Here is a 6194-nt window from a genome sequence, read left to right as displayed (position 1 = left end):
ACTGAACAACAAAGGAAACACATATTCCACTGCAACAAGCAGTTGGCCCAGTTCTGTGCTATTCAGTGAAGCAGCAGTTCGTGGCTTGGAAAATGAATTGAGCAAATACCTGAACAACCTAACAATGCAATCTGCAAATCATTATATTTTTGCATTGCCCAATCCCACGACCCAGGGATTAAGAGTCCCATGCTCTACTGACTGAGCTAGCTGGGCAAATGCTGAAACACAGCTGCGGTCATCACCCCCGCCGCTGCTGATCCCGCTTTACTTCCACGTTTGGAACACCTTGCTTCCACGCCTGCGTGGTGCGGCATAACACCCCCCCCCATCCTCAGGTACTGCGGTTACCCTGGCAACGGCGGTCGGTTTTGACTGCAGTCATGTTTCAGCATTTGCCCAGCTAGCTCAGTCAGTAGAGCATGGGACTCTTAATCCCAGGGTCGTGGGTTTGAGCCCCACATTGGGCGCCATTTGACACTCTCCGTGCTGTAATTGTGTCTCCCCTGATGGGAGAGAATTTCAGAGTCTTTGCCAGGAGTCCAAGAGACGAATGGGACTTTCGGCCTTCTCTGCTTTCAGATAGTTGTTTATTAAGTCTTATCAGAGAAACAGAGCCACTTAACGTGACCCAGACATAGCGCAGAGCAGAGAATGCAGGAGAATGCCCAATTATCAAGATTACACAGCCTTTTTAAAGGTAAATTAACCAATGGTCACTAAAAGCGTACATTATTTTTACTTTTCCACCAATGTATAATAAATAATCTAGTCACGTAGACAGGAGCTGCGGAATTCTTTGTCCAATCATCCCAAACTACTTTTACTGCAGAATATGGAGTAGTAGTAGAAGAAGAAGGAGGTCTGGAGAACAACAACAATCCTCCATTTTGAAGCTTTTTGCTTTTATCTATTTACTATATTAACAAACCTAAATCTTCTAAATTTTTCACCCTGTGACAATCTCACATAATATTCTATCACGTAGTTCACACCAGTGTAGATTCTAATTCTTCCCCGAGGGTAGGCACTTTTCTCCAAGGATGAAGGTCAAAAAACAGTGTTGTCCAAGGGGGTAAAACCCTTCAAAACAGACAGAGAAATATTCTCTGCACTCTGGGTTCCTACAGGATATGCACAAACGCTAGTAATCATCTTGCCTGAACAGGTACAAGGAAATGAAATGAATTTGCAGCCCCAAAAAAACCCCTCAAAACCCCCAAATCAAAAAAAACCCCAAACACAACCAACTAAACAAAACCAAAAAACAAGACCAAAAGATAAATCTTTGGAAACCGAGAACCTGGAAAGACTTAAAGAGACACACACGAAATAAGATAGAAATAAAATATTGTATAATTAAAGTATAAAAATGCATTTTTTCAATGCTTATAAGTTCTGGAATCTTTTAACTGCATTTAACACTAGGTAACCAGATGTGGATAAAATATTATCTGTATCAGTAAAACCACCAAATCATTGAAAGCAAATTAGATTTTTAGATTGTACTAGGACAGGAGCTTTTGGTTTATTATGTATATTCCTAAACAGGAGTAGACATTTCAATGGGCAGGACAACCCTTAGAATGAATGCAACCTTTCTATTTTCATGACTGCTTTGTACATTATTTTATTGTAGTTTAGCTGACAGACAAGGACATGAAAAAAAGAAAAACTATTCCACACATTGAAGAAAATGTATCTGTAATTTCTGTCAGTGATAGACTGCATTGTCATACATATGTTGTATGTAAAGAATACACACAAGAAAAGTGCAGAGCCTGCAAAACACATAGTTTATGTTCAGTAAAAAAACACTCCTGAGAAGAAAAATACTATTAATGGCAAGGACTCCAAGAATGATTGTGGAAGCACAGTTTCCCCATTTCCTGCTCTTTTTTCACTTCTCTTAGAGGAAGAGTAAGCTAACTATAAATAATACTTCACAGTATCTATACAATAATTCTTCATCAACTCAGGTAAGGAAATAATTTATCAGATAATTTTCAGGCATTTTACTTCTGACGCTGAAATTATGTTTTAACTTCACTTAGGCCCTACTTCAGGTTCAATTTTATCTTGAACCTCTTGCTGGGTGAGACACAGATGCAATTTTTAGTGAGATAACATATTCACTTAATATTTAAAATTCTGGTGAATAGTTTGAAATAAAGTTAGTGGTATTTTCTTAGCTTGGATGTTTTCTGAAAACTACTAATCCCATGGAGTTTTTTAGGGCTGTATATGAACCATCACATGTTCAGAGATGGAACTGAAAAGTTACGCGTCTTTTTCCTCTAGAAAAAACATCCAAATTACATTCTTACTTTTAATCTGACTATAAAGAACTGTAACTTGGTTATATAAATGTTGAAGCCACTGTTAAGAGTTTAATGTTATAAACCATTGTGAAAATATGCGGGTGTCTTGGGGGGTTCACCCTGTGTCAGTACTCTGGGAATCCAGGTAGGCAGAAGCCATTGCTCTCCCCAAGTCACTCATTTCATTGTAGGTTATTGGGTTGGTCAAACATAATGTCCCCTTTGTGATTCCTTGTTAATTACTCTTGAAAACTTTATTGTCCTACATGCGCCTGTCAGTCTTTTCCAGGTTTAGCTGCCCCACCACCATCCCTAGGCATCAAGATGACACTCGGGCACCTGAAGTTCCCAGGATCCTCCTTCTTGCCCTTTTTAAGGTGGGAGTAACATTTGCTAGTCCTCCTTTCACTATTCTAATCAATCTTCTTGTCATTAACTGTAAACTGTTTCATAACATGACATGTTACTGTATAAGAAAATACTGATGATGACCTTTTCAAATATTCTCAGGACAAGTGTCTCAATTAGAATTATATGGATGCTGTCCAGCTTAAGATAGACAATTCTCACTCAATTAAAAATTATATAAACAAACCAGTTATATTCCTAAGATTGCATCTGTGGAAAAAAATACATTAAGTTAGCTCTTTGACTTTTTGTGTGGAAATTACATCCTCAGTCAACTTCAAAACTGTGTTAGAACCTGCAGTGGTCCTTTTAAATTCATGTGGACTGAAAACAGACACTAACTGTCACAAAGGTAAAGCTTTATTAGATGGCCTTGATCACATCAGTGCTACTGGTAGTAAATCAGTAAAAATTCTGGAAAGAGAAATGGAAAATTCAAGGAAATTCAAAAGGAACTTAATCATTAAAAGAAGAAAAATGTCACTTCGTTAGCTATTTTTGTTTTCTGGTAAACACTTGCCATCTAACTTTGTTATGCTTTTTTTTTTCTCTGATATGATGATGGAAGATTATATAGCAAGATGAGGGAACAGAGACTTCAAGAAAAACTTGCAAAGTCTTATACATACATATTAAAAAGTGCAAGTGCCAATTTTCTGTAGGTTCATAACAAACAGAAATTTCTGTAGAATTCAAATTTTTGTAGAATAGATGTTTTTATAAAACATCAGGAAGAACTGAATAAAATGAGTCATAAATACTATCAGCAGGAACATTGTGTTTATATATCACAATATGTTCTTTACTGAACAAATTGCTTTATCACGATGCTGGAAAACACTTGAGGAAAAATAGCTTCAGATATGTGAGAGACAAAGGATGATATATGTTTATGCAGGAATGATAACAGAAAAATCAAGGCTGCAGAAAATAGATGGGAATTAGAACCTGTTTTTTAAGAATCAACACCATAAAGCATTGTGTAAGTGCTAATTTTTGCTCAAAACTTAGAAAATGCTCCTGGAAGATAAGTAGCTACTGCTCACATGCATAAGGGAGCAAGAAACACAGAGCCTGTCAGATCACTATTTCATTTTCAAAAGAACTTTTCCCTAAAGAATGTAGAGCCTCCTTACCGACACACCACCCTGGGTTACGGTCCCCCAAAACATTAGGAAGTGGAGACTGATGAACTGAGCACTGCAAACTCCTGAGATAGCCATACACTTGCTAGTCACAAAGGGAAAAAAACAATCAAACCGGGCAAGGACAGAAATGAAAGCTATCTTCTTTCTTCTCCCCTGCAGTTTGCTTTATTTTGACACCTAGTTAAATGAGGCCTATTGAAAGAAATGCTTTCACCCAGAGGCACTCAGCAAAATAGCAACTGAAGAGAAACCTGCTACTTTTCTGTACCTGAATTTGAAATAGATACATCTTAAAGAAGATGTGTTTTATAGTTTCCGGGATCTCAAATGTAAATAATGTGATAACACACAGCAATCAAACTGTAACACTGCATATTTAGAGGTTGTGTTTTATAGTTTCAAGGGTCTCAATGTAAATAATGTGGTAACACACAACAATCAAACTTTAAAACTGCATATTTAGAGGTATCATATTTCTATGGAAAACCCGTTCATGAAGAACACACAGCACCTGACCAAAAAAAAAAAAAGGGGTATGATGTAGAATTCCAGCAAATCACAAATGATCAGGAAATTACCAAGGATTAGTCATAAAAAGATGAAAAATAAAAGAAAAAAAACAACAAGACAACAAAACAAAAAGCACTGAGGATATACTTTATTCATCATTGAAGTCTGTAAATTGTCATTAATAAAAAGTGACCAGCATTGGTTGGCTCAGGTATGTGATGATAAAACACAGAGTGCAGGCCTTGATCAGAGAGTATTCAAGGAGGGTAACATCTTTGAATGCCTGATGAAGTAATTCTTTTCCATTAATATGCTTAATTGAAGCTTCTGAATCAGAAAAAATGTCTGGTTTTTTGACAACCGTCATTTTGAATCTAGTATTTCCAGCATCTTTATAATAAAATGTATTCTTGACACAGAAAATGGGACATGCAAAATGGAAAACTAAAAAACAATCTCAGTACTGAAGAGTCTGGCATCCACTAAGAGATGCTGCAGCAGACATAGATGGCAATGGTTAATAAGAGACCATACAAAAAAAGCACAGGGAGAAGATGTAATCAACTAGCAATGATTTAAGCAGAAGAAAAACAATGTGTTAAAATTAATTTTGACTTCTGAGCTGGGACTGAAGAAGATGCAGTTAGGTGCCCTAGGGGATTATAGGAGGTGTGCAGGTCCTACACAGAATTGGATGGTATTTCCAGCAGCCCTGCTATTAAACCACGAGCCCATTAGCTATTAAACAAGTACCTAGTAGACTCTTTTCCTTCACCTACATTATGAAGGAAGGAATTCCTGGTGATGGGAAAACCCATATCTAATATGAACTGTGACTAAATAGCTGGGCTGTGTATCTAACTCAGTCTAAAGCCCTGGAAGTCTGCAGTGTGGTTGCACATTTGGGACATGTGAAGATTCTATGCTTCCTTTGCACTGAAATTTTAATCCAGGCTGTGCTTAATTCCACCTACTTGGAAAATGTCTCATCCAGCAGGCTGTGAGAAAAACACACCAGAGCACTTTTACCTGGAAGTGTTAAGAAAAATCTCCCTCCACAATATCCTGGTGAGAGAGGCGCTCAGGACATCTGTGTCACATCACTGCCCAGTTAAAGTGTGTATTTGAGGTTCAGTCCTTTAAATTCCAGATGATTATTTATTCATTTATCTGGCAAAAATCCCTAGCTCCCAGCCAGAAATGAAGGCCTAGCTTTGTTTAGGCACCAGATGAGGTTCTCAGCTCTGAATCCCCAATGGAGGAAAATGCTTCTCTCTGACCTAGAAAGAGGTATGTGGCTCAGCATCACTTCCTCCAAGGACAGCTTTGGCTCTCTTGGCTCTCATTTCTCCTTGAAATTTTCTTTCTGAGTCAGGTCTTCCCCTGCTTAGTCACATGCCTTTTTGTGGGCACATGTGTTGTACCAGGGAGCCCCGTCAAGGTGAATACTGTGAAGGACAGCCTAAAAATTTGATAGTGTGCAGTGTGTCCTAGAGAGCTTGCTTCTTTCTCAGCTAATGAACAGCGGTTTTCAAGAAACACTGCCAAAATACGCCATTTAAAGTGATTTACATTGCTAATGAAATGAATGCCAATGAATATCGCATTTTCACAGCCATCCAAGGCATGGTTTCCAAGTGTGTATAAGGATAGCACATATCAAAAAAATGTGCTTGAATATTTCTAATAGGAACATAGAGTCAGAATGTGACCGCCTCAACTCCTGTAAATAACCTTTCATTGTCTAGACTTTTATTTATTTGGGATTTTAAATTTATCTTCTAGACTTCAGGGGGAAGGTCACTCC

The 6194-nt window shown here is 37.8% G+C and overlaps 1 non-coding gene across 1 annotated transcript; it reads left to right on the top strand.

The window, feature by feature from the left end:
* The first annotated feature begins 397 nt into the window (after positions 1 to 397).
* On the top strand, positions 398 to 470 carry TRNAK-CUU. Its single transcript has one exon. It is a non-coding gene; the product is annotated as a tRNA-Lys (tRNA).
* Positions 471 to 6194: the final 5724 nt, after the last annotated feature.

The sequence above is a fragment of the Corvus cornix genome, chromosome Z, assembly GCF_000738735.6.
Source record: "Corvus cornix cornix isolate S_Up_H32 chromosome Z, ASM73873v5, whole genome shotgun sequence".
NCBI lineage: Eukaryota > Metazoa > Chordata > Aves > Passeriformes > Corvidae > Corvus > Corvus cornix.
The sequence above is the reverse complement of the archived record's forward strand: the minus strand, read 5'-3'. Positions and strand labels throughout refer to the sequence as shown.